The following is a 27,542-nucleotide window of genomic DNA, read 5'->3' on the forward strand; positions in this document are numbered from 1 at the left end:
ACAGCAGCATGGGTTTCATGTTGGAATCTTGACGTCTGCTTGAAAACCTGTCTCTTGAATGGTTCCTGGCGATTTTAAACGTAGGTTCTGCAACCGCTTCGATTTAAGCAGACCCCAAGCACGAGCTTATGTGAGGGGCAAAGGGAGTGGGTACGCACGTACGTGAGGGTCTCTGTACTAAGGTTGGAAACTTGGTCACTCAAGTTTGTGAAAAACGACGTGTGCCACGAATTATCAGATGCTAGTGTGGTCATTGTGCATTTAAGGGAGAAAACATATTCCGGCGAAATTTGTGGGTTGTCGTGGAAACGTGAAACCTAAATTTCCCAAGTTTACGTCTCTTGGCGACATCGTAAGCTGGGTCGTAGAAGTGCAAGAGGTTCCATCACTGCTTAGTCACGATTTTTTCGCGTTGAAGGAATGAGCGTTCTCTCTTACAGGTTTTGTGTCGCAATTCACAATTCATCTTTCTGTTGCGGGGGCCTAATAAACTTCCGTGATCTGGCATCAAAGTGTAGAGTTTGGATTTCTTTTTCTTTCTTGCTGCTCTAATATTTCGCGTAACGTTGGAGCTGCGGTTATTTTTGGCGTTCGTGGCGAGCAAGGCCAGTTTGCGTTTTTACGACTCTCAGATTGCTTTCGCTCACAAGTTTAGTCCGCATTTTTATTTCGCATCTGTGGAGCTCCAACTAGATACCATTGGGTTGGATGAACGCTTAGACCGCACATGCTCCCTGTTGCGTGTACCGGTATTAAGCAAATTATACTTGGAAGCACTGGGATCGTAATTAATATTCTCGTGTTTACTAGTTTCTGAATGCGTGTCTCCGTCACTAGTTGTTATATTGCACTCTTGCCTAGATTTACTTTTATTCTCGTTGTATTTGAAGCAGCTGAAGGTCCCTCCAGCTATTATGAAGTTGATCTTGACATGATTTATTTCCGTGTCCGCGTAGTTTTTCCCACCTTTGAAGGGGTTTTCTGTTTCCTGTTAATAACATTTATTGTACTTGAAATTATGGGCCGTAGTGAGCCAGTCTGCGGAAGGTGACAGACCAGGCCTCGATGGTGTTTGACGTTTGATGGAGCACGTCGAGCCGGCACTCTCTGTCTTTGATCCGCGCTACTTTATTCTAGCACGCTCTTGAGGCACGGCTGGAAAGCGTCCGGCGCGAGGCTAAGAGCATCGTTTTCGTGGGTACCGACAATACTTCTTTTGGTTTACTTGTCAATTGCGGCACGTAACTGTCTTCGGCTTGTATGGGGATACTGTAATGTAACGCTTGTCGTAGAGAATAGATCTCGGTAGGTTCTCCCCGTCGGACGTGATGACAACCGTGTTCGACTTGCCTAGCAGACGGGCGGCTACGATGTGGATCCTCCGTGATTCGAATCCGCAGCTGAGGACGTTGTCCCGCGTGTCCTTGTCTGCAAGGTATCCGTTCGTCTATGCAGTACCGAAGGCCTGTACGGGAAGAGCATTATGCCCCTGTCGAAGGATGGTGAACGGTCAGCTTTTTCTTCACCATCCTTGGTTGGCTTCATTCGCATCCGCGGATCCGAGTGTCGCTCTCCACCTGCTCCTGCTGAATCGGTGTAAGCTGCTCTTCGTGGACATCGACGATGCGGCAGATCCTGCCTTACCATGGCCCTCATCGTTAAAATCTCTGCACTCTCCCTATCTTTATGATCGTCATCTGTAATCACTACACCAAATCAATCTACACCTTCTAAACTCCGTAAAACGTGCGAGTTAGTCATTGTAATCATTATTGTTTCTAGCGATATCAGAAATGCCCGATCTGGGAAGAGCAGACATATATTATCGAATATTGAAATTTTGACCTCACCCCTAGTGTCATATCTAGGGTTTGGTGTTTTCACTTTAAGCCGATAGTGAGTATATACAACAGTAAAGCACATGAAATGCCCGTATTGTAAAATAGGTTAGAGGTGTTTGCCGTGGTGTCTCCCTATTACGGGCTTCCTTGTCGAGCTGCCAGTTATTTTGGTTTTCGCCCTATATTGTTCTAGTAGGAAAAATCCGGGGGGAGGGGGAGAGAGTTTTTTTGTGAGTAGTTATCTTCTGCTTCCTGATCGTCGTATACGTGTTCTTTTGCATATGGGCGTTGTATTGTTTTAGGAGTATCAATCTAGTTGTCGAGGCGGGACACCTTGAGAGGGTATTTTCCTTGCTCAGGTGACGCGAGCTCCTAATTTGGTGGTGGAAATTAGTTATACTTATAATACAGACAAGAGGACGCGCTTAGATAATATTTCAAGTTTAATTGGATGAAGTCTTTTTTTACCACTGGAACACTGGAACTCTGTGTGCACTGATGTTTCTTGATTATTACAACAAAGTTAGTTATTGACTCGGGAGTTGCCTTCAGTTATTTAGCAATGATGTCGATCATTATCGTGCTACGATAACTATAACTTACTTTTTATTGCGGCCGTTCGCAGATTCTTCAGTCCACCTTTGAGTCAAAAGCCAAAAGCGTCTGAAGTTGTACTTGAAGCAAAACACTGTTCAGCCGGGTTGCGCCAACACCACCTAAAAGAGTAAAAACCTATGCTCCGTGCTTCTGACTTCATCTCAGTGAGGTCGCTCGAAGACACAGACTGGTCACGCGAGCTGCGTCAGTCTTTGGCTGGGTCTCCTGTCGAATCAGCGCGTCGAAGGATGCTCGCCATCGGACTCGGGTCCAATTGGTGACTCCAAGCCATTCGACCGTGACGCCGTTCCATGACGGAAGGGGAGGACGTGCGAAAGTCTTGGGTATACTGGCCGGTGCTGGTCACGCAGAAGCAAGTTAGAGAGCCTGTATTACAGAGAGATTCCAACTGGTCGATCGGAATTACGTGGTTGCAACACGTGCTGCGAGGAGGTGCCAAAAGCGACAACCGTCTGCGAACGTGTCCGCCTCTCCGCCCGTTTTCCTTCTCGCCGCCCGTCAACATGGCAGACGCGGACTTGCGACCGATTTCCGCAGGAGCCGTTCGCCATTAAACTGCAAATGCTCCCCATGGCTTGAGATCGACCGAACTCTCGTCGGTCTAGGCTCTCTAACACAAGTATGCCTGGAGTTATGGACATTTTTTGTTTATGGTGCTCCAGCAACTTTGACAAAAACAAAACTATATATACCTATGCGTAACAAGAACAAAAAATTAAATACTCTGCGTTGTACGTTTGTTTGTTTCTTTATTTAGACCAATAGTCTAAGAGGCTGGAACAAAAGGCGACCAAAGCCGCCTGACAAAGTTCCAGTTCCCATTAAAGCACTACAGCAGCAGAGCAACACTAGACATAATTACAGACATGCAACGAATGGAGCACTTCTAGCATTGGCTTAATATCAAACTAAACCTATATATATATATATATATATATATATATACCTATATAAACATAACGTGGGATGATATATGTGCTATAAATTATACAAAACAAAGGGAAAACGAAAAGAAAAAGGAAGGAAGGATGAGAAGGATCAGGATGGGAGACGTATTATTGCTGAGGATCTATTATGCAAAGCCTTATTTTTTTAAATTTTGATGGGATTGACAGTTTGAAATAACGTCTACCGTTTCTGAAAGTCTATTTAAAAATTCAGGAAGTATGTTACTCAAAAGTTGAGACCCACAATATGTGCGGCTTTTTCTTGAACGTATTTTTCATGACATTAGTTATAGGCTGTGGTTTTCTGCGGGTAATTTTCTAAAAACAGAGACTCGTTTTTTTTTTTTTTTTTTTTTTTTTAAGTTTGTGTAAATTTCTAGAGCCACTCTGAGATGATAATGTTATTGGATGGAAACAATATTGTGTTTCGGAAAAGAAGCAGCAGTTTGTGCGTAAGTAGACGTGTACAGGCTACCCCAAAAATGTAACTAAATACCGTTACTGGTTACTCTCTGAAAAATTAACACGTTACTCGTTACCGAATTTCAAAAGGAACGCGCGAGTTACCTCACAAGTAACCAGTAACTTTTCACGCTACTTTGACGACAAAATACATAACCGCTTTTGTTTGATGGTTTATTGTTTTCTTGTTAGTAGTCGTTGCACTTAAGCAGTAGCTGCCTCTCGAACTTTTCATCAGTTATGTTTCCCCGCTTCCTCAGAATACATATCGGGCGACGCTGAAGAGTCGTTCTACCGACGCGCTCCAAGGAAGAGCAGTCTTGTGCTTCAGGAAGAGCTGGTGAATCTTCGGGAATTGCGCCTTCATTGAGGACAGCGGGTAATGGGTTCTGTGCCTTCCCGTTTCGCAACCTCCGAGTTTGCATTCGGTCCCTACCCGGCTCTAGGAGGATCAACCAACGAACCTTATTTTGTTCGCTGCGTGAAGGACGTTCCCAGCTGTAGAGTTGAGGACACCAACGTGTACCGCTGGACACGTCACTCGAACTGTTCAGCTGACGTGTTCAGCGATATACGTTGCTGTACTGTCACACTGTTTAGTTGTTTTTCGGGTTACCCACCTACCGTTCTCGCAATAGGCGCATACTCAGGTTAGAATAAAAACAAGGCCGTTTAAGCGGTGTTTTACACGTTACTCCTCAAAGGTAATGAGATACCTTTACTCGTTATTTGGCCTTAAAAGTAACTAAATACGTTAGTCGTTCCTTTTCTAAAAAGTAACGAAATACGTTACTCGTTACCGCAGGTAGTAACTAGGTAGAAATAACTCGTTACGCACATGTCTGGGCGTAACTATTTGGATTATCTATGCAACGGATAGCTTTATTCTGTAGGACTAGTAACGTGTCACGGTTAGCTGCTGTTATGGTTCTCCAAATTAATAAATAGTAGTAAAGAGGGGAGTGTAACATTGCATAATATAACTGAAGTTTTAACCACCAATGCAGGCGTAGCCTAACTCTACGCAAAATGCCGATAGATTGGGAAATCCTTGAACGAAGGTGTTCCACATGACGAGGCTAAGTTAAACTCTCATCGAACCAAAAACCAAGAAATTTATGCGACCTAACGTTCTCTATAATTGTGCTTTAAAACTTTTCTTATAGTTAATAGGTTTATTTTTCGGCTTAAAAATAATATATTTTTCATTGCTAGTGTTGAACTAAAGTTCGTTGGACTGTAACCATAGTGATAAATTATTTAACCACTCATTTAACATAATTACTTGCTTCATTAGGTTTAGATCAGAAAAAAAAAATACATTCGTGTCATCTGCGTACAAAATAATATCTGGTGTAAGTGGCAGATTTACACTGTCGATTTTATACAGTAGAAATAACAACGTGCCAGGAATAGATCCTTGTGGTACTCCGTAAGTAATTGTTTCAGGCTGAGAACGCGTGCCATTTGTGAACTTATATTGAGACCGCGCCGATAAGTAACAACGAATCTGTGCCAATGCAGTAGTTCTGATTCCCTACATTGGCAATTTTGTTAACAGAATATCGTGCTTTATAAAATCAAATGTCTTGCTTAAATCTAAAAAAAAAAAAAAAAATCAGATGATGAAATGCTTATTTTCTATAGTGTTAATAATTTTATTTTTTACATGCAACAAAGCCATTTCCGTTGATTTGTTGTTTTGAAACCCATATTGTTCACTTGCAATTAAATTATTTGCACTAAGAAAGTGGGTGAGTCTCGTGAATGTAAGCCTCTCCAAAAGTTTAGAAAACATAAGTAAAATCCATATGGGTCGGTAATTACTCAGGCTGTTTAGCGCTCCACCTTTGTGCAAAACACAAACCTTGGCAATATTAATTTTGTCTGAAAAAATGTCCTTGCTTAAAACGGCGTTAAATTTATAGACGAGTGGTAAGGATATTAAATGACACGCAGCTTTATGACAGGAAGAACAGCAGACAGAGCTTTGTGACACAAAGACACAGCAGTTGTGACACGAAGCATCACGTAATCAGGTGAAACGTCATGCTGAGTGCCACAGCTCAGGCTGAATTTTCGGTCCCCACTTACGTCTCAAAATTCGTCATTTTGCCAAGCGATTGATTCTCCCAAACACTTCGGGCGACATGTACCAGATGTCTTAGCCTCACGGACATCTTAAGAAACGTAGTGCTGGTGCGTGGCGAATCCATCTGATCTTATAATCGCTCCGCAGCCATTGAGATTGCTGCATTAGCCGATGAAACCGGTGAATAACCACTCAGGATGCGGGAATTGTGAACATTATGAGCAACGCCCAACGGTCCTGAAGCTGTCGGTGACTTTAAAAGAAAACAGGTTCAGCTGCCTCTTCCCCCTCCCTCCCTTGCCTCGCCACTGGTCTCGAATGTGGTAAGATATTGAGAGATATTGAAAAAAAAAAGGGATTGTTTTGTTTGGTGTGCAACTTTTTGTTGTTGTTCTTTATTACGTTGAGAGAGGTTTCTCCGAGGGCAACACACCCGGAGGCATGGTGATCTTCAAGTGGGGGAGATTTATTGACGTTCCGGGACAAGCTTCTTTATCAGCGCCGCAGCTATGGGACCCACTACGGGAAGCCCCTTCTTTCCGGCTATCTTGAGGCTGCAAAGAAGGGACAAAAGTGTAATGTACATGACTCAATGGTACATTCTTGACGAACACGTTGGAAGTCGCATTGTGGCTCCGATCAGGAGTGTTGTTCGTATATGAGAATAACTCTCACCTGTGCTAACATGCCATTTAGTATACAGGGTGCTTCACGGAACTTTAGAGAAATCGCACCTCCGAAAGGTGCGCACTGAACTGAGAATTAGGAAAATTAATAACATTTTGAACATCTTGGTTCATATTTAAATTTGAGTAATTTTAACCTCCTATTTGGTAGCCGGAAAGCCATGGTTTGATTTATACCCTTGTTACATGGGCACCGTTAGGCGCAGTTAAATTTGACTGAAGTCACACCTGCTTCGCTTTCATGTCTGACATATGAAGTGAGATGTCCCTGCATGATAGGAAAATCTGCGAAGCGCCCGACTACGCCTTCACGCGGCGCTCGAATGAGCTCGCTTTTGTGTGGTCCGTGCCACAGACCTTGGATAGCTCAGTCGGCAAAGCTCTTGGACCAGAGTCTCAAGGTGGTGAGTGTAAATCCTATCGAAAGACTGATGTCATCTTATGTGGTTCCCTTAGCGCGTAACCCTTTTTGGTGCCAGTGTTTCGTTACAACTGACTGCTGGAATCGGTTCGTTACAGTGAGCCCTTAGAGACTGGCAAACTTTGCAGAACTCCATGAAAATCGGCTGAAAACATTCCATTTGAACGCGTTTTAAAGTTTCGGTTTTTAATCAAAGCGTCAGCAGTCATGCTCCCGTTGACCAAAGTGCGTGACTACCGCCTCGCCTCCCTCATAGAGAAGATGGAAGTGTTGCTTGAGGCGGCGACATCAAACGCAGTGCTGTTCAAAAGGCAATGCAAAAATAACGTTCGATTTTTGGGCTCCTATCCTTCATTCGAACAGCACGACGGCGCACGTTGTTTGCACGTTCCAGGCACGGGGGAGCACGACCGCCGGTGCGGCGCGTTTTAGAATAGTTAATGGAAACTTAAAACAAAGCAGCAATTTTGTTTTATTGTTGAGGTGGCGTATGCCTTACATTTTTGAAAAGTTGGCTGATTTGGTGTGTTTATTTATGATACGGTAAAAAAAATTCTAATCGAAACTGTACATTTTGTTTCAACTATAATTAACTTTGATATAAAGTTTTCAAGGAAAAGAGTTGCAAAATAACGGACTTTTGTTTCGGAAATGTGCTCAACCTTCTAACCATGGAGGTAGAAAGCTTCAGGAGGCGACATGAGGCCACCACAAATGAAGCCAGTAGTGTGGAGGGACCCGACCCAGGGGGTGACCTAAACAGCTGTTGAGTCAGATCTCCTTTTCGGTTAACAGCGTCTCTTCGCTTTGTTCATCGTTGGGTGCGTATCCCTCAACACTTCTAGCTTCACATGCTGTGGCCTCGTGTCGCCTACTGAAGCTTCCTACCTCCGTGACCTGTCTACAGCCTGGGCCCATCTTATCATACCATGGCCACATTGAAAGAAAGGCCTGCTTATGACGTCATCGTTTGTGGATCCCCGGCGCCCCCCAAGCGGCACACACTTTGAAGCTTTTCGAGAGCCGCCGCCAAACGATAGACGGGTGCGTCTTGGCGTTGCCCGGTACTACCGTCGTGCTCTTTGGGGCACCCTTCACGATGCTTGCATACCGGGAAGCCAAAACGAACGGGTCTGCTGCTTTGCGGCAACTCCCGTCAAGCTTCGTCGTATTTTCTTCTTGGGGCGAGTTCAGGATCCAGTGACGATGACGTCGGGGGAGGAAAGACGCTTGCTTCTTTTTGTAGATAGTATCGAGCAAACCCAACAAAACGAGACATCTCGAAACTCAGTTTCTGGTGCTCCCAATTCACCGGAACAATGTTGTTGAGGGTTACAATTTTTTTTTTGTGAGATACCGAGTAGTTAGCTTGCTTCAATCTAAAGTTACAACTTAAAATGAAAATTTTCAAACTGCTTAATCGTTTTACAGTAAAAATAAAAGAAAATTGTTTCTACAATTTGTTTATTGTTTCAATTGGGTTTACTGCAACAGGAACCCCTTGCAGTCGGATTATTTTCTTGACCCGTTTTGCTATCGCTGTCTGATTAAACGTACCTTACAGAAACACTGCAACTAAAAACAAAGGCATTTTTGAGAACCAATCATGGCCCGCTCTAAACCCCGCCCACAAATCAGTGGCCGCGCCCTTTAACACTGGACTGGCTTGGCTGCTCGACCGAATACGCTAAAGAGCCTAGTGTCGCCCTTTCGCGACATCCGGTGCGTCTAGTCTGACGTCTGACACCGCCTGCTAGTCCTGCGAGCAGACGCGGGGCAGCCTTTGGCATCGTCTGCTATTTCGCCACCGTCTATCGTCGTCTGCAATGCCCGTGAGACGTGGCCGCGAATTCTGCGCGTTGGTGTCCTTTCTTAGCTTCCGCTCGTCTGTTAATACGCCCCTGTCTAAACACTTCTGCAACGCTGAGAAGGCGCCGCCATAAAAGCGGCATTCTAGCGTTCCATCGTGCACGAGCTGCGGCCTAAATCGCGAAACAGATGTACGACGAAAGCGTCCGATCCGACGTGCGAACTGCCGGAATGACCTTCGGGGGCGAGGGTTTTCGTAGCACCGGAGAGCGTTGAAAACCCTCGCCTCCAACCGTCGTATTGCCTGATCGGACGTCGGATTGGACGGTTTCGTCGTACATGTGTTTCGCGCTCAATGCAAGCGTCTGTCTGCCTCTATTGATGTGCACCGATAAGGGACCGAGAGAACAAACAAAAATCAATGAAATAAGTATGCAGTCCTTTCAGCTTTATTTTTTTTGTTATATTTTTGCACATGGAATCAGCGAGCAAGGTGAATGAGCGTCATGACGAAGAATTAAAACGCGGCGTAAAAATATTCGCCCTCTTAGTCAGGTGCATTGAATAACTTAAGAGCCACTTGCCTATCGAAGCGTAATGACAGGAAAATACATGGTAAAACTTGATCCCGGCCGAACTCCCGACTGCATCTAGTCGAATGGCTCGCAAATTTTTACCTGTGTGGGTATCTTTTTGGTATTAAGAGCCATGCTTGCGATCATGACTTTTGCACAGTTCACTCAGTAGCGGGCCCACTTTTACGGAAAGCGACATCTCTATTCGGAATTAACACGCGCTAACGAACAAATCAAGCGAGATTGAGCAACATAGTCGACGTGGTACGCTAGGTTTAGGCCAGTCCCGATACGAATTCAAGCACCCGCACAGCGCTTCCTAAGGCGGACACTTGCGACGGTTGTTTTCTGCAAACTAGGTTGGTTAAGATCTTCCTGTAGCCACCTCGCTGCACGCAGAACGAACCGCACTCATACAAAATAAACGAGGTCAACGAACACACTCGTTGAGTGCACCGCAAGCGCCGACAGCCATGTTTGTTATCGTTTGAATCCCATATGGAAAGGCAACATTGGGATATCTTTGATAACAATAATGACTTTATGGAGAGTATTAATCTGAAACATAAAAAAAACACATTCGAATAAATTACTAGAAAGGCACGGAAATAGAAATTTACAACCAGCCTTTCACACCTGAATCATCTCTCCAGTTAATGAGGGATGTAAGCTCCTTGTAAGCACGGGGCGGGGCTTAGCAGACTGCACCTTCCACCTTTCTGCACCTAAATTGCGTCTATCGACGTAAATATTGCGCGAAGAAAAATATTCTGGACATAAATATTTTTAATATACGCCTCCCATCTGGGCCCCCTAGAATTTTTTTTTTTAATTGCAGTGGTTTTTTTATCATTCACCACTTCCACTTTCCACATTAGCTCAAAAGAGGCTTAACTTTAGGTTGGTCTCTGAGAAAACTGAGGCTTTTAGCTGCAACCCTTAACTATCCTTCTCAAACTCCACCTTTGTAGTAAACTAGAGTGTCGGAAATGGCAACACTGGTTTCGAGTTTTTTTTTTTCTTTTATGCGGGTTTATCCCGTTGGGTCTTCGCTTTAGTTTAATTACGTTGACAGGAAATGTGTCTACGACTCATTTGTTTAGCGTCCCATTTCCTACATGTATCGAAAGTGATCCTGAAGTGGCAACAAATGGCGTCACAAAAGCCGGAGTGTCATGCTGCCGGATGTCGCGATCCTGGTCGTTGGTTCTAGAAATTCCCGCATAAAGTACGAACAAACTGATATTTCACCACCGTCTTATCGTCGTCTGCAATGCCCGTGAGACGCGGACACGAAAGCGCATTACTGCGGACACAAACTAACTTCGAAACGCCGATCTCTGCTTGGAACGATTAGGGGGTAGACTCGAGCCTTTGTCTCCACTGCATTCGTCGAACGCGTAGAACGCAGGCGCCTGCGGCTTTTTGCCTTCGCATTCGCGCGTGTTGGACGTGTACAGTGGAGATAAAGGCAGCTGTTTCTGGTCCTGTCCACTAATGGTTCCAGGCAGAGCTCGGCCTTTCTGACGTCTTCTCGTCTCCTTCAGGTTTTGCCCGCATACCACGGGAGAGCATTGCTACACTTCTGCCAGATTCGAGAGTGGCGTAATCACCCGAACGTATATTTCTAAGTTGCGTTGCTACGGCTACCGAAATGCTTGGGTAAGCCTCTCTTCCCATGTTGCTGTCCCATACCTCGAACATTATTTATTCTACCGATGCAGAGTGTACTCACATTTTCCATAGAGGTCCCCATGCTTTGAGGTAGGTAAAAAGACAAAGCAGACGGGAGATGTTGAAGCTTCCACACGAGAAAAACCGAAACATATCCCGTAAATGTAAAAAAAAAAATGAAAGCCCTGTAATGCCGAATTAGAGCGCAGCTCTTGAGGAGGGGGAGGGAAGGGTACTGGGGGGAGGGTCAAGTGACCTCGGGGGGCGGGGTTCACGTGACATTGGGGGGTCACGTGACCTGGGAGTCACGGGTCACGTGACGATCACGATGCGGATACCGGTGACGTCATCAGTGACGACGATGCAGATGCCGGTGACGTCATCAGTGACGTCACTGATGACGTCATCAGTGATGATGCCGATGACGATCCGGATGCTGGTGACGTCATCATTGACGTCACTGATGACGTCATCAGTGGCGATGACGTCAACGGGGGTCACGTGACCTCGGGGTGGTATCCCTAGTAACCCTTGTGAGGGCAACTCTCGTGACCCTCGTGAGAGTAAATCACGTTACCCTCTTGAGGGTAACTCTCATAACCCTCGTGACCCTCGTGAGGGTAACTCTCATGACCCTCGTGAGGGTAACCCTCGTGACCCTCGTGAGGGTAACTCTCGTAACCCTCGTGACCCTCGTGAGGGTAACTCTCGTGACCCTCGTGAGGGTAACTCCCATTACCCTCGTGACCCTCGTGAGGGTAACCCTCATAACCCTTGTAACCCTCGTGAGGGCTATGAGGGTTAGTAACCCTCGTAGCCCTTGTGAGGGTAACCCTCGTAACCCTCACGAGGGTTACGAGGGTTACTCGCGGTTGCGCCGACGCCGCTCAAGCCGGGAACGGGCGCCTAAGAGCTGCGCTCTAAAAAAAAAACGTAGCACATACAAATGGTGTAGGGTGAACGGAAACTTACATAAAATGAAGCAACGTCTCCTACAAATGTGCGGCAGCACTAATAAAAAGCAACTATAATAAAATAGAGGTGTTGACTCAAACAGCAAGCTATACCTTATTTCACCGAGCGCAGTCGACTCCACGATCCGTTCGAGCCAATCAAGCCGCGACGGAAGTGCATTGTCATGGCGCTCGTCGTCTTTGCGTGTTTGTTAAGACGGAAGAAGTGTTTCCTCATCTCCGGCATTAGCTGTACTCACGTTCTTCGGTAAAACGTTATACACATAGTATACTAATTTCGTAATATTGCCGCGCGCGCAGCTGGCGAAGCCGGCAGCGCGCGCGTGGCCTAACGGTTATCGCGCTTGCTTCCCACGCTGAAAGCCAGGGTTCGATTCCTGGCCGCGGAGACGCATTTTTGTTGACACTGTAATGTAAGGTTCTGGTGAATTCGAGAATCGTCTTGCTGATTCGAGGTTAGAATGTTCCACGCGCCGAACCTTCTACGCCGAACGATCCAGAAACCCACGAGGGTACATAAGGGATTCCGCAAGGCGAGCGGAGTCAGTCCCGCCCCAGCGCTCGATTCTGCTGACACGCCGACTTCGACGCCCGCGACGCTCTGCTTTCTTCTGTTTCCTTCTTTATTTTTGGCACAAGTTCCCCACATTAAACGTTTATTTATTTCTGTTTATTTCTTGTTTATTGGTCACGACTCACCTCCCGTGACATTCTGGTGGAGGTGCTGGGTACCGCATGTCCGTGCAGCGCAGCCCTCCGAGATCCCGCAGTACAAGTCCGAATCCAAGCTCCCGAGGACCCAACGAAGACCAGATCGAGACTCGATCAAGTCGCCGCACCCAAGGGCTAATCCCGGAATACGGACTTCTACCATCCAGGACCAGGCAGCCGACGATGGCCAACCAGTCGCAGACCCCCGCCGCTCCTGCCGTCGTCTACCTACCCGTCGCTCCTCGGACACCGGCTCCGTTCCACGGCGAACTCCACGAAGACGTTGAAGATTGGACCGACCAATTCGAACGCGTCGCCCGCCACAATAGCTGGACTCAAGGCCCCAACGAGAGCATCACCGGCTTCGTGGAGGATGTTCTCCGCCTAAGCGCCCGCGCCGATACTCAGGCTACCGAGGAGAAGAAGCTGCACCACCTGATGAGGGGTGTGAAAAGCGAGATTTTCGGCGGTTTCATCGGGAATCCCCCAACAACAGTCGACGAGTTCATCACGGAGGCGACAAATATGGAACGGGCCTTGCTAGCCCGCGCCAGACACTACCAACGACACCCTGGCGTAACTACTCTAGCGACATCTGGATCCGACCTGGGTACCACCCTCCCCGGCATCCGTGACCTTATCAGTGAAGCCGTCCAGGAGGAATTGAAGAAGTTGCTACCTGCTGCCACAAGCCTGGCTACGCCCTCAGTCGCCGAGATCGTCCGGGAAGAACTTCAGCAGGCGCGCTGCAGCCAGAGCTTCTCGCCAGCGCCGCTCCTGAACCATCGAAGCTGAGCTACGCCGCAGCTACCCGACGACCACCGCCCCCTGCTCACCCGTATACGGCGCCACCTCGACGTGAACCTCTAGCGCCGCAGTATTCACGACGCCATGAAGATCGGGCGTACGTCCGCCCAGAACAAGCTGCTCCACGAAAGACCGACGTGTGGAGGACGGCCGATCGACGCCCGTTGTGCTACCACTGCGGGGAGGCCGACCATATCTACCGTCGTTGTCCCTACCGGCAAATGGACCTGCGTGGGTTCCACCCGAACGACCCACGCCCGAGGTACGGCGAACGCCCTCGCGACATCGAGGAGTACCTCCGACGTTCGCCATCCCCAGTGTCGTCTCTCCGCCGTGAAGCCCGCTCCCCATCGCCACGACGTTCAGCCTCCCCAGCGCCACGATCCCGCCGAGAGAGCCTGTCTCCCCTGCGTCGTCGGGAAAACTGAGTGCGGCAACGCCTGGAGGTGACGTTGCCGAAAACGACGGAAGCAAACAGCCTCCAAGAACGCCGGAGCGCTCCCACTCTCTCGACGCCCCGCATTGCACCGACGCGCCTGCAACGGTGTCCAACAACCTAAACGTTGTTATCGATGGCCAAAACGCATCGGCACTCGTTGACACCGGGGCAGACTACTCAGTATTGAGTGGGAGGCTCCCTCGCCACCTTCGAAAAGTCACGACGCCGTGGGATGGACCGCAGATACGAACCGCCGGAGGACACCTCATCTCGCCTGTCGGAAGGTGCATCGCTCGCGTCGAAATTCGCGGCGAGACGTGTCCTGTGAAATTCGTCATTCTACAAGACTGTTCTAGAGACGTCATTCTCGGCATGGACTTTTTGTGTGAATGCGGCGCCGTCATCGACCTTGGACAAAACAGATTGACGCTGCGGACACCTGTTCCGCCTTCAGAGAAACTCCAAACTGCGTCACCCGCCGTCCGAGTCGCTGCCGACCACGTGAATCTGCCGCCGCGATCAAGTGTTGTCGTACCCGTCATGACCGATGCAGCTACCCGTAGCGAAGTTCTTCTGGAAGGTAACCTCCAGTTGCTCCTGGGAAGAGGAATAGGCGTTGCACGAGGAGTAGCTGAACTTCAGGATGGCCGCACTGTGGTCCTCGTGACGAACTTCCGGAATGAAACGCAACACCTCACAAAAGGTGCAGCCGTTGGCCACGTCGAGGATCTCCGAAACTCCGCCGAAATCGCCGCCATTACTGATGAATCCTCGCCACCTCAGCAAGACGGTACGTCGCCAGCGCAACTCGACATCGACCCTAAGCTTCCGGACCCGAAACGACGGCAGCTGATTAACCTCCTCGCCGAATACCGTGACTGCTTTGCGACGTCGTCGAAGGTACGCCAAACAGCAGTTGCGAAGCACCGCATCATTACCGAGGACGACGCGCGCCCTGTGCATCGATCACTATACAGAGTCTCCGTGAAAGAAAGGGAGGTGATCCAGGAGCAAGTTCAAGAGATGCTGAACGACGGCATAATCCAGCCATCAAGCAGTCCGTGGGCCTCTCCAGTCGTACTGGTTAAGAAGAAGGACGGAACGCTTCGGTTCTGCGTGGACTACCGGCAGCTGAACGCGGTGACGAAGAAAGACGTCTACCCACTCCCCCGAATCGACGACACGTTAGACCGGCTGCGCCACTATCGATACTTCTCATCGATGGACCTGAAGAGCGGCTAGTGGCAGATCGAAGTCGACAAACGGGACCGAGAGAAGACAGCTTTCGTCACGCCGGATGGGCTGTACGAGTTCAAGGTAATGCCCTTCGGAATATGTACGGCGCCAGCAACTTTCCAGCGTGTTATGGACACCATACTGGCAGGACTGAAGTGGCAGAGCTGTCTGGTCTACCTCGATGACGTCGTGGTGTTTTCCAGCGATTTCGACGAGCACTTGCGACGACTCCGAGCTGTTCTTCAAGCCATACGGACCGCTGGACTCACCCTCAAGCCGTCAAAGTGTCGGTTCGCCTATGACGAACTGAAGTTTCTAGGTCACGTGGTTAGCAACAAAGGCGTGCGCCCAGACCCTGAGAAGACTCGCGCCGTCGCGTCATTTCCAGTGCCGACATACAAAAAGGCCGTGCGAAGATTCCTTGGACTTTGCGCCTACTATCGTCGCTTCGTTCGGGATTTCGCACGGATTTCCGCACCGCTCACAAACCTCACGAAGGACGCCGAGAGGTTCGAATGGGCCGAGGAACAGCAGCAGGCATTAGACGAGCTGAAGCGACGACTCCAGACGCCTCCGGTTCTTGGACATTTCGATCAGGATGCGGACGCCGAGATTCACACTGACGCAAGTAACGCAGGACTTGGCGCGGTACGAGTTCAAGTACAAGAAGGCACCGAACGAGTCATCGCCTACGCAAGTCGGACACTGTCCAAGGCAGAGAGAAATTACTCCACGACTGAGAAAGAATGCCTTGCGGTCGTCTGGGCAATCACGAAGTTTAGTCCGTACTTGTACGGAAGCCCGTTCCGCGTAGTCACGGACCACCACTCGCTCTGCTGGCTTGCGAACCTCAAGGACCCGTCAGGACGCCTCGCTCGATGGAGCCTCCGGCTACAAGAGTTCAACATGACTGTGGTTTACAAGTCAGGACACAAGCACAGCGACGCTGACTGCCTGTCCAGGGCCCCTGTCGAAACACCTTCCGGCAGCAGCGACGACGATGATGACGAGTGCTTTCTAGGGGCAGTGAACACCGATGACATGGCACGATGTCAACGAGACGATCCGGAGCTGCGAGCCTTAATCGAGCACCTGATTGGGGGGGGCGGTACCGTACCCCGTGTTTTCTCACGAGCCGTGCCGACCTTCGCCATTCGACAAGGTGTACTCTACAAAGAGAACTTCGGGGACAACAACTCGCCGTGGCTGCTGGTAATCCCGACCGACCTTCGAGGGGAGATCTTTCAAGCATGTCACGTCGACCCGTCGTCCGGACACCTTGGATACAGCCGGACACTGGCCCGTATTCGTGAAAAGTATTACTGGCCCAAGCTCCCCAAGACCGTCCACCTGTACACACGATCGTGCCACGAGTGCCAGCGACGCAAGAAACCTCCGACGAGGCCGGCCGGACTCCTGCAGCCTATTTCTCTTCCAACTGCACCCTTCCAGCAGATCGGAATGGATCTACTTGGTCCTTTTCCGCCTTCGACGTCGGGGAACCGCTGGATCATCGTCGCCACAGATTATCTCACGCGGTACGCCGAAACGAAAGCTCTTCCTTCGGGGACTGCTGTGGAAGTTGCCAAGTTTTTCATTGAGTCCATCGTCCTCCGGCACGGCGCTCCCGAAGTTCTGATTACAGATCGCGGATCATCGTTCATGGCACAACTGACCCAAGAAATCTTCCGACGCAGTCACACCAGCCATCGTCGTACAACTGCGTACCACCCGCAGACCAACGGGCTGACGGAGCGACTCAACAAGACAATCGCCGATATGATCTCTATGTACGTCGACGTAGAGCACAAGACGTGGGACGAGGTGCTGCCCTACGTCACGTTCGCCTACAATACCGCGGTTCAAGAGACCACTGGATTCACCCCTTTCCAGCTGGTACATGGTCGGAAGGTAACGACCATGCTGGACGCCATGCTGCCCCATGAGCCATCTGACAACGAGAGCGACGACGCCCAGGCGGTTGCTCAACGCGCCGAAGAAGTTCGCCAGCTCGCCCGACTCCTGATTCCAGACCAGCAACGCGTCGACGCCGGCCGCTACAACCTCCGTCGCAGGGACGTCCACTTCCAGCCCGGAGATAAGGCGTGGGTATGGACGCCCATCCGTCGCCGCGGCCTCAGTGAGAAATTGCTGAAACGATACTTTGGACCCTACAAAGTGCTTCGTCGACTCGGGGATCTGAACTACGAAGTGATGCCCGACGGAACACGGACTTCGTCACGCCGCCCTCCACGTCCGGAAGTCGTCCACGTCGTGCGACTGAAGCCGTACTACGCTGGATAGGACTGTGGACCTTATGAGTTCCAAATGACTCTTTAGTTTTCCGTTATTTTTATTTGTTTTGTTTTCGGATTGCATCGGGCCGATGCACTTTTTAAAGGGGGGAGTAATGCCGCGCGCGCAGCTGGCCAAGCAGGCAGCGTGGCCTAACGGTTATCGCGCTTGCTTCCGACGCTGAAAGCCAGGGTTCGATTCCTGGCCGCGGAGACGCATTTTTGTTGACACTGTAATCTAAGGTTCTGGTGAATTCGAGAACCGTCTTGCTGATTCGAGGTTAGAGTGTTCCACGCGCCGAACCTTCTACGCCGAACGATCCAGAAACCCACGAGGGTACATAAGGGATTCCGCAAGGCGAGCGGAGTCAGTCTCGCCCCAGCGCTCGATTCTGCTGACACGCCGACTTCGACGCCCGCGACGCTCTGCTTTCTTCTGTTTCCTTCTTTATTTTTGGCACAAGTTCGCCACATTAAATGTTTATTTATTTCTGTTTATTTCTTGTTTATTGGTCACGACTCACCACCCGTGACAATATTACTAAACATTTCACGAAGTACACTTAAAGCACAAACACGTTCCTTCGTGAAACTACAGCTTGTCTCCAAAAGGAATATACAAGGTTTTTTTTCCCGCGACAAAAATATTTACGCATCACGGAACGTTCGTTATTCTGTCAAATGTTGCGCTACAGGTCCGAGCCGAATGTCAAAGTTTCAGGACTAAACGTTATCTTTATCAAAATGTAGTAAAGGGACCATGAAATGATTTTAAAATCGAATTTCATACACCGCACGTCGTAAAAGGTGTGAAAAGAAACACAAAAACACAAAACTAGGGAGCCAAAAAAATTATTTCCTATAGAACTTTTAAAAGAAAACTGGACTCTTTTGCGCCTTCCTTCCTTCGCCTGTTCACTACGATGCATCCGCGGCAACGGAGCACGTCAGCCGAATCCACGTCGCCTATTGGGTAAGAGCCTACCTCACCAGCACCGCGATCGTAAACAATAAATAGCCGGCGAGTGTTTCCTAAAAGTTTTGTTAAATAATATTCAGATCCACATTTTGTAGCATAATTAGAGATGTGTGGCGAAAATTGCCAAATTTGATAATGCTGAGAGCCAAGCGCCATCTATCGTGTGTAAACGAAGCAACTACTGCGCGTGCGCAGTAGGGCAGGGCTGAGTTCAGTTACTTGGGTCGCGACGGCAGACGAACATTTATTTCCTTTGATTTCCTTCCTCTCAAAACTCTGACTGACTGAACGTTTATTTTTCTACGTGTTCTTCTCGCGCGTGCCGACTTCAAGCAGCAAGAAAAGAAGTACTTAAAACAGACCACGACGAACAAGAACGCTGGCCACGAATCCACGGACTCTGACGAAGCGAGCTGCTCAGAATATAGGCCTAGCAGGCACTCCGACTCGGCGCAGCGTTGCTTCGTCGATAGACCGTCTGCCTACGATCGGCTGGCGTGCTGAATGGAATATGCCCGCGCTACCCTTGTGGAAACTTCCCGCATTATAGTTTGATCGCTGACCTCAATTTTAGATTAAGAGGTGAGGTCAATCTCTTCCCCTTGTTTTCCGAGGCAGTGTTGACGAACACTCGTCGATTCTATCTTCTTGTTTTGTGTGATATAGAGCTGAAATAAACGTCGTATGGATTACCTTCGTAACACGGTATGTACACTTTGTTATTGGTATGCCATTTTTATTCTGACAGACTGCACGTCACTGTCGAGCTATAACAGTCCGTGGGAGGTATGCGTGCAATGCCGGTCCAACCTTTCTTTGCCGAGTGTCGCGTCAGTATCGAGTTGCAATCGTAAAAGAACGGTCCCGAAGCGCTTACCAACTGCGCGAATACAGAACTTCCATCAAACGCGCGCATCCGCTCCGAGTGTGAACAGCTATTTACGTGGCTCTTGCTGACTCTCGTAGTTCAAACGTATCTTTTTTCACGTCGGCTCGAGCCTGCATCTCCGAGGCCGTGAAAAACGCCGCGGCAATTTGTTTCCATCTACGTCGCTTTGCAAACGACTGACACGGGCCGCTTTTTACCAACAATGACAGTTGGGTTGACTTCTGGAGTCTTCACCGGAAGACTCGCTGCACTTCCCAACAGGCATACCGGCGTATGGGACTAGTCCCATGCTGTCGCTGTAGCGCAACATATCTCATTGAATTTCGCTCAGCTGCGATGCGGCGATGAGAGGCGCCGATTCAGGAAATACGTCGGTAACATCGGCGCAGTAAAACCTACCGGTGCACCCCAACTCGTCGCCGCTAACGCTCCCATTCTCCTACTGCCGAGAGAACTTCCGGTTCCGGAAACAGCGTACGTCACGGCTTGTTTTGCGGTCAGTTGGAGAGAAAGAAAAAGTCGATATTTCATTAATTTTTTGTGTAGAAGTTAATAAACCGAGACGAAAACAGATGCCTGTTCGGCGTTCAGTGAACATTGACGGTTTAATGTAAAAGTTATCTGCAAAAAGCAAAAAGGTCATTTCATGGTCCCTTTAATTATTTTTGACATTGTCAACGAGGCAATGGCGGAAGACAGAGCTGTCGAACAGGTGGAGCTCTATTGCGACAGTTACCGAAAACGGACGAAAAGGGGCTCCATTTTTCCGTTGAAAAATTCAAAAGATCAACTTTAACTTTTGAGTGTGATGACGGTTAGTTCTGAAACTTTATCATCGGGTTCAAATCTCTAGCGCTACATTTCGATAGACAATGAGCGTTCGATGATGCGTGTTTTATTTCTACGGAAAAGGAAACACTTTATTTATTTATTTTTGGAAAAGGGGGGGGGGGGGGTACATTCTGTATAATGTTTGAGTGCACGCTGTATATCACGCATATATAGTTTTTGTATGTTCATCTCGAAGTTGTCGGACTGGGTCGACGCCCGGACTGCGCTGCTAAAACACAAGGTGCATTTAAATAATATTGGAACCATACTCCAAATATTCGAAGTGCAGCTAAAAGTATATGCGTCAAGTGTAGGTTTGGCTTCTTTAAAGTAAAAAAATGAGCATACTTATTTTGTATCGTTCTTTTAATCAAAGGTAAACTTGTTGTTCCTCCACACATCACATTTTTCAGATCTAGTCGTATTCGGAGCTTCGTGATTGGTTTGGATCATTCCATTGTTCGTCGTGATTTGCTTTCTTTATGTTCTGCATTGAAGAGGACTCGAAGACCTTTGTTTTGATCGTCTGTTTGCCTACCGGCCCCCATTATGCCTATTGTCTCCAGATCTGCACCTGCCTCATGATGGCACATTAACGTTCCTGGCAGTTTCTTTCTCCAACAAAAACATTCTTCATTACCTTGCACGTTACCACATGTCAAAACAGTACGGTCAAAACTATATATGTCAGGGATGCTAGTGCCTTTACTTACCAATTCGGGCCTGAGGTTCATTACCGTATAAATCAAGGCAGATCCCGTACTCGTCACACAGCACTTTGTCGCTGAAAAATATAATTCTGAATTAGGACAAGGGACGCCACTCCCGACAAATATGGCGCCTGCCAGCAGGTTATGCCGTGCCATGTGCCAGTTCAACCGCAACCGGCTTCCAAATGGTTTGCCCCGATCATTACGTTCAAAACGTGCGTCAGTGTGTTGGCGGCTGTGTTTGCGCAAGCAAACTTCCAGGGCCTTGGTCATCTTCAGTGAAACGATGGAAGGACTAACCTACTGTCCTTCTACCCCGTCGATAAAAGTTGTAGAATACGCAATGCCTGGTTCACGCGGTTGCGTAAGTGGTATTCAGAACGATGTAGGCAACACACTGATATGATAGTAACGACAAAGTCACGTGGACAACTGTTCGTGCAACACAGCGTGAAAAGCAATGCAACACACACCGAATTTTGTTAAGCCATTACGAGTCACGAGTTTCCCCCCGATCTTGTTGTTGCTGCGTGCCATTTTCGTTGCCATGGACATAACCAACGCAGGTTCCTTGACATCGGTGGTCATCTCACCAACCTTTGCTTCATTTTTGAGGGACACGAACCATTTCCTTTAGAATATATCCCAGGTAACCATTCCCACAGATTCATTTCTGGTAACATTATACGTCACTGTGCTGTACATCATCATTCCGCATGTGGACGGCATGGCAGCTGTACCTTGTGGGATTTCCGCTTTTGTGGGTTACCACTTAGAAACACAGATTGTTCCTTGGGTTCGGATAACGACGTGTTCATTGACTTCAATGCCAGCACGCTTCGCTCTTAGACAAGAAAAGTCTGGGCGCTGGCTCAATTGCCAGTATCACCCGGTCGGTTTCCCGCGCTGCCGCATTAGACACATTCACGGGAAGTCGGAGGCCCACAAAGAAAAACCGAGCTCCGTAGAGCCAGGGCCTCCGCCGACGAGAGCCCCCGGCCCACCTTCGGGGCCAGCTTATGTAGCCTCGGAGAATGGACGCGCCCGGGGAGGCCACTAGCAGTCGCGTTCATTATAACTCTCAAGGGCGTGCCGAAAGCGCGTTCACCCAAATGGGCAAGGGAGAGCCGGCCTCTTCGGGGAATTCGGCCTCGTGGTTCCTTGTATCCGGGAGGCCGACGCCATTGGTGACGACGACTCCCACGGCCTGCTGGAAGCTAATCCTGGATAGGGATAGAGGGAACCCCATGGTTCCCACAACCTGGAGCGGATAATTCTTCGATTCTCCATTTTCAGTACTTAACCAAATTATTACGACCCGTGCTTGAATGCCACCATTTGGAATCCGAAGATTAACATTACGTACAAATTAGCAGGACCGCCATGGGCACAAAAATGGCCATAAAGTTTGCCTACAATAACATGGCGGATTAGAAAGTCGATTCCTCGCAGATCGTCTAACATTTCTATAAGAGGTATATTGACATTTGTTATGATAGGGACAAGCACAGAGGACTAACAGATTAATTTCGGAATACAGTTGGGCTCATTCTTCTATTCGGTTTAACCACAACGTATTGCAGCGGGCAATTAGTTTCTTGGACGTTACCGTTGAAATTTAGGATAACAAGCTTTCCAATGAACTCTGCAGAAAACCCACGGACAGCCCAAAATCCTTAGTTGCGATAGCTGCCACCCCCCGCTACTGCAAAAATAGTCTGCCCTATTCTAAGGCGCCTAGGTACAAACGGACGTGCAGCAGCGAGCTAGACTTCAAACAAAACACAGGTACTCTAACGACAGCACTTCTTAGGCAAAATTATCCGCTATATCAACAGTGCTATAGGAAAGGCTGGTACACTAAACCGCACGACAGCCATAAAAAAAAAAAAGAGAAAAAAGCGTTCGAAATTTAGAGGATAATTTATGTAATGCTGTGCTAACCCGCTAAGGTGACCTTCCCAACATCAACAACATGCTATGCAAACATTGCAATATTGTCTCAGAAAACCAGCGCCTTCAATCTGTCTTTCCGCAGGCGCCAATCGTCGTCTATCGTCGAGGACAAAGCCTTAAGGATATACTAGTACGATCCAAAACCACATTTAAGGAGTTCCTCGGATCTCGGCCATGCCATGGGCCCGGGTGCAAAGTCTGCAGCCGTATGACAGAATCCGAGGAAGCAAGAAGTACACATTCGTACTTCACCTTTAGGATAGATGGAAATTATAACTATAACACAGCTAGTGTCGTCTATCTGTTGCACTGCGGGTACGCAACATGCAGTATATTGGACAGACCGATCACCCCTTCCGTCTAAGATTTAACAATCACAAGTCTCACCTTAACACAATCCCTAATATCCCGCTTTCCACACTTATGCGTCTCGATCAACACCACATGAACAAAATATTTGTAACTATACTCGGATCTGGACCCAGTACAGCACGCGAGAGGGACCAAAGAGAATCGTACGTACCTAATTAAAAACTGAAACACCCTTCGAGCGGGCATTAACGAGAGCGCTGATCTTTTTAGGTTCTTGCATCTTGAACGGCTAACCTCCTCGGAACCCCCACATTGACGGGAAAACGAATAGACGGAGTCCCCTGCCTAGAGATCTCCCCGCAATGGACATCATTACGACTTCGAGCAATGTCTTCGCTCTCAGGCGCGAGATGAAAAGGCGGGCGAAAAAAAAACACAAAAATGAGGGAAATAAGAAGGGGGGGGGGGGGGGGGGGCGTACGTTTGCATAGGGGTGTTCAACAATTGTTCAATGGTAGAGCCATATAACCGCTTTGGAGCTAAGAACGTTCAGAGCTGACGTCTCATAGGTTGTTCTGGCTACTGCCTTTACTGCTCGGTCTGCAGCGCGATACGATGCCATGGCTGATATTTATTTAGCTCACACTTATTCACCCGCTCGGAGCACGCGGAGCGAAATCTCGAGCAGCAGAACCCAGTGATATTGTGTTCAATCTCCACCCATTCCTGGGTTCGAGCCCCACCCCTGCACGTTTCGATCTGGATGAGCATCGTAGCATCGTGCGGTCGTGTATCACTACTGCATGGTGCACGTTAAAGACCCCAGGCTAGCGGTTGTACTGCACTGGCTAAATTGCTCATCTACAGCGTGTGACTCGTCGCAACTTTAATGGCAGACCAACTACACGCTGTATAAATATCCCCACAACCCCAATTATTATTAATCTCCAGCCATGCCCGTTTCGATCTGGATGAGCATTGTACCTGCGTGGGGTCGTGTGTCTCTACTGCTTGATGCACGTTAAGGACCCCAGGCTAGCAACTGTACTGCACTGACTCAATTTCTCACCTACAGCTGAGACACCAGACGCCCATTGGGCTGACTAACTTCCGGCTGTATAAACATACACGCAACACAGTTGCTGTAGGATATAAAGTGTAGGATATAAAGTGCTGTAGGACTGTAGGATATAAAGTGCTGGGTGATTGGGATACGCTGTTCCTAAAGGAAAGCTGTATTGATTATCTGCTTGCATCTCTATCCGATCATCCTCTTTTCTGGGGTGTGACGATGCGGAAGTATTTTGCCATACACTACGTTAAGTATGCCGGTTAAAGCACCTTACATTTGTGGAGGTAGTAGTATGGTCAAGGCTGATGAACCTGTAAATACGCAACAGCATGAAATTAATCTTTTTGGAACATTTTTTGTGGCACGGCGTTCTTGCCATCTTATGAAATCGATCTCTAAATGATCATGAAACATTGTTCCTTGCACAGGTCGGAATGTAGTCAAATTGAAAAAAATACGGGTCTGATTGCAAAGCCTTTGATATAATGCTCAGTCAGAGTCCCAGGAACAGTAATTTTTTATACACGCTTCAGATGCATACTTCACTGTAATTAAATGCGCAGTATACTCACAAGTGACCAAAGCCAGAAGGAAGAAGGTGATCAGCAGAATGGGCCTCATGTTGGAATCTCGACGTCTGCTTCTAAACCTGTCTTTATTCCCGGCAATCTGAAACGTAGGTTCTGTGCAACTGCCTCATTTTAGACAGACTCGAAGCTTGAGCTTTTTGTGAAAGACTACGAGAGTTTGCAAGCACGTACCCCCTCGCATGGGAGGTTCTCGGCCCTCAGTTTAGAAATTTGGACACTTTAGTTCGTGAAAAATGACCTGGACCACGAATTATCCGGAGCAAGTGTGGTCAAGTATGCATGCATTTAGGGGAGAAACCATATTTCGGTGAAATTTGTGGGTTGTCGTAGAAACTTGAAACATAAATTCCTGAAGTTTATGTCTCTTGGCGACATCGTAAGCTGGGTCCTAGTAGTGCAATGCGTTCCATCACCGCTTACTCACGATTTCTTCGCGTGGAAGGAAAGAGCATTTTTTCATGCAGGTTCTTGTGTCGGAATTCACAATTCAACTTCCTGTTGCGAGGGTCTAATAAACTTCTACGACCTGGCATCAAAGTGTAGAGTTTGGAATTCTTGTTCCCTCTTGCTACTCTAGTATTTTGCCTAACGTTGGAGCTGCAGTTATTTTTGGCGTTTGTGGTGAGAGAGGACAGTTGCGTTATTACGACTCACAGATTGCTTTCGCTCGCAAGTTTAGTCCGCATTTTTATTGCGCTTCTGTGGAGCTGCAGCGAGATATCATTGGGTAGGATGGACGCTTAACCGCACATGATTCCAGTTGCGTGTACCCGTATTAAGCAAAGTATACTTGGAAACTCTGGGCTCGTAATTTGTATTCCCGTGTTTACTAGTTTCTGAATTCGCGTCTCCGTCACTAGTTGTTATATTGCACTTTTACCTAGATCTACTTTTTTGTTTTATTTCAAGCAGTAGAAGGTCCCTTCAGCTATATTGAAATTGTTCTTGACATGGTTTATTTCCGTGTACGCGTAGTTTTTCCCACCTTTGAAGGGGTTCTCTGTTTTTTGTTAATATTTTTATTATGATTGAAAATATGGGCTGCGCTGCCCCATTAAAAAAAACAGCTAAAGCTGGTACCAGCTTCAAGCTCGGTTATTGCGCCAGCATGCCCAGTTTACAATGCTGGTCACGGTGGTTGATCTGGTCCCAGCTTCAAGCTTGGTTATTGATCCAGCATGCCCAATTTGGTAGGCTGGTCATGGTGGGTCATCTGGTCCCAGCTTCAAGTTGGGTTACTGCCCTAGCATTCCCAGTTTGGCATGCTGGTTGAACTGGTCATGCTGGTTAAGCTGATAAACTTCCCCACCAGTTTGACCATTTTAAATTAACACAGAATAAACAAGCCAAACGCTCCAGAAGAGCCAACTGTCATCCAATTCATTATTTTCGTACTCGCTGCCTGCTCACATGAGCTCAGATGCTACACATTGTCGGCGCTGTCGGAGTACTAATCGACGCGCAGGCAGTAGTTCTCGGTGCAAAATAAACAATGTTATTAAAACTAGATTGCTTATATCTCAACACAAAAAATGCTAGACACACGCAAAAAAAAGGTCTTAACAATAAATATAGTACATGGATGAGAGAAGCGAACCTGGGTCCCGCCAGTGATGGGTGCGAAGCGGCCCCTTGAGTAGTTGGCAGGGGCGAGGACATTTGTGTGGCTTGGATGGCATTACGCGATACTCCTCGACACCACCGTCATTCACGAGCACACAGATATCTGAAGACATTAAGCGACGCCTCAGTTGGTGCGTCCGACTTCTTGCAGCGCTGAACGGACTGCCATTCGCTGTCTCCTTAAAACCCGCTTCGCTTGCACCGCCGTTCATATAGTCCCCAAACAACGCGCACTCAGCCGTCTCTTCGAAAATCTGCCCAAGATAGCCAAACGTGTCTCAAGTTCTTCGTTCCTACCACTCTCTCTCTTTTCTCGCACACAAAGGCAACTCGCAGCGCGCCCTAAGCGCCCCGTCGTCTACCGAAAACGAGAGGACAAAGAACAGGGCGTGGGCTCGTCCCAGTCTAAGCCGACCTTGGCGCGCGCGCTCCCAGCAGTACCAGCTCAACCACCTCTAGCCGACCTTGGCGTGCGCGCTCCCAGCAAGACCAGCTTGACCAAGTCGAACAAGCTTGGGCCAGCTTCAGCACCAGTTCGAACCAGCTTGTCAAGCTTGAACCAGCTTCAGTACTAGCTCGAACCAGCTTAAGTATCAGATTGCCCAGCTGCAGTGCCAGCTCGAACGAGCTTGAGCCAGCTCGAACGAGCTTGAGCCAGCTCGAACGAACTTGAGCCAGCTTGACCAGCTCGAACCAGCTTGACAAGCTTGAACCAGCTTCAGTGCCAGCTCGAGCTAGCTCAAGTCCCAGCTTTCCCCGCTGCAGTGTCAGCTCGAACCAACTTGACGAGCTCGAACCAGCTCGATCCAGCTTAAAAACCAGATTGACCAGGTTGATTTTCTTGCTGGTTTGTTTCAATAGGGTGAGGCAGTCTGCGGGAGCTGACTAGTCAGGCCTCGATGGCGTTTTATGTTTGGAGCATTAGGTCGAGCCGACATCTCGCGATTACTACATTTATGTACGTTGCCACTGTTTACAAGCATCACAGTCTACA

Source organism: Ixodes scapularis, unplaced genomic scaffold (assembly GCF_016920785.2).
Source record: "Ixodes scapularis isolate PalLabHiFi unplaced genomic scaffold, ASM1692078v2 PGA_scaffold10__122_contigs__length_95168666, whole genome shotgun sequence".
Classification (NCBI taxonomy): Eukaryota; Metazoa; Arthropoda; class Arachnida; order Ixodida; family Ixodidae; genus Ixodes; species Ixodes scapularis.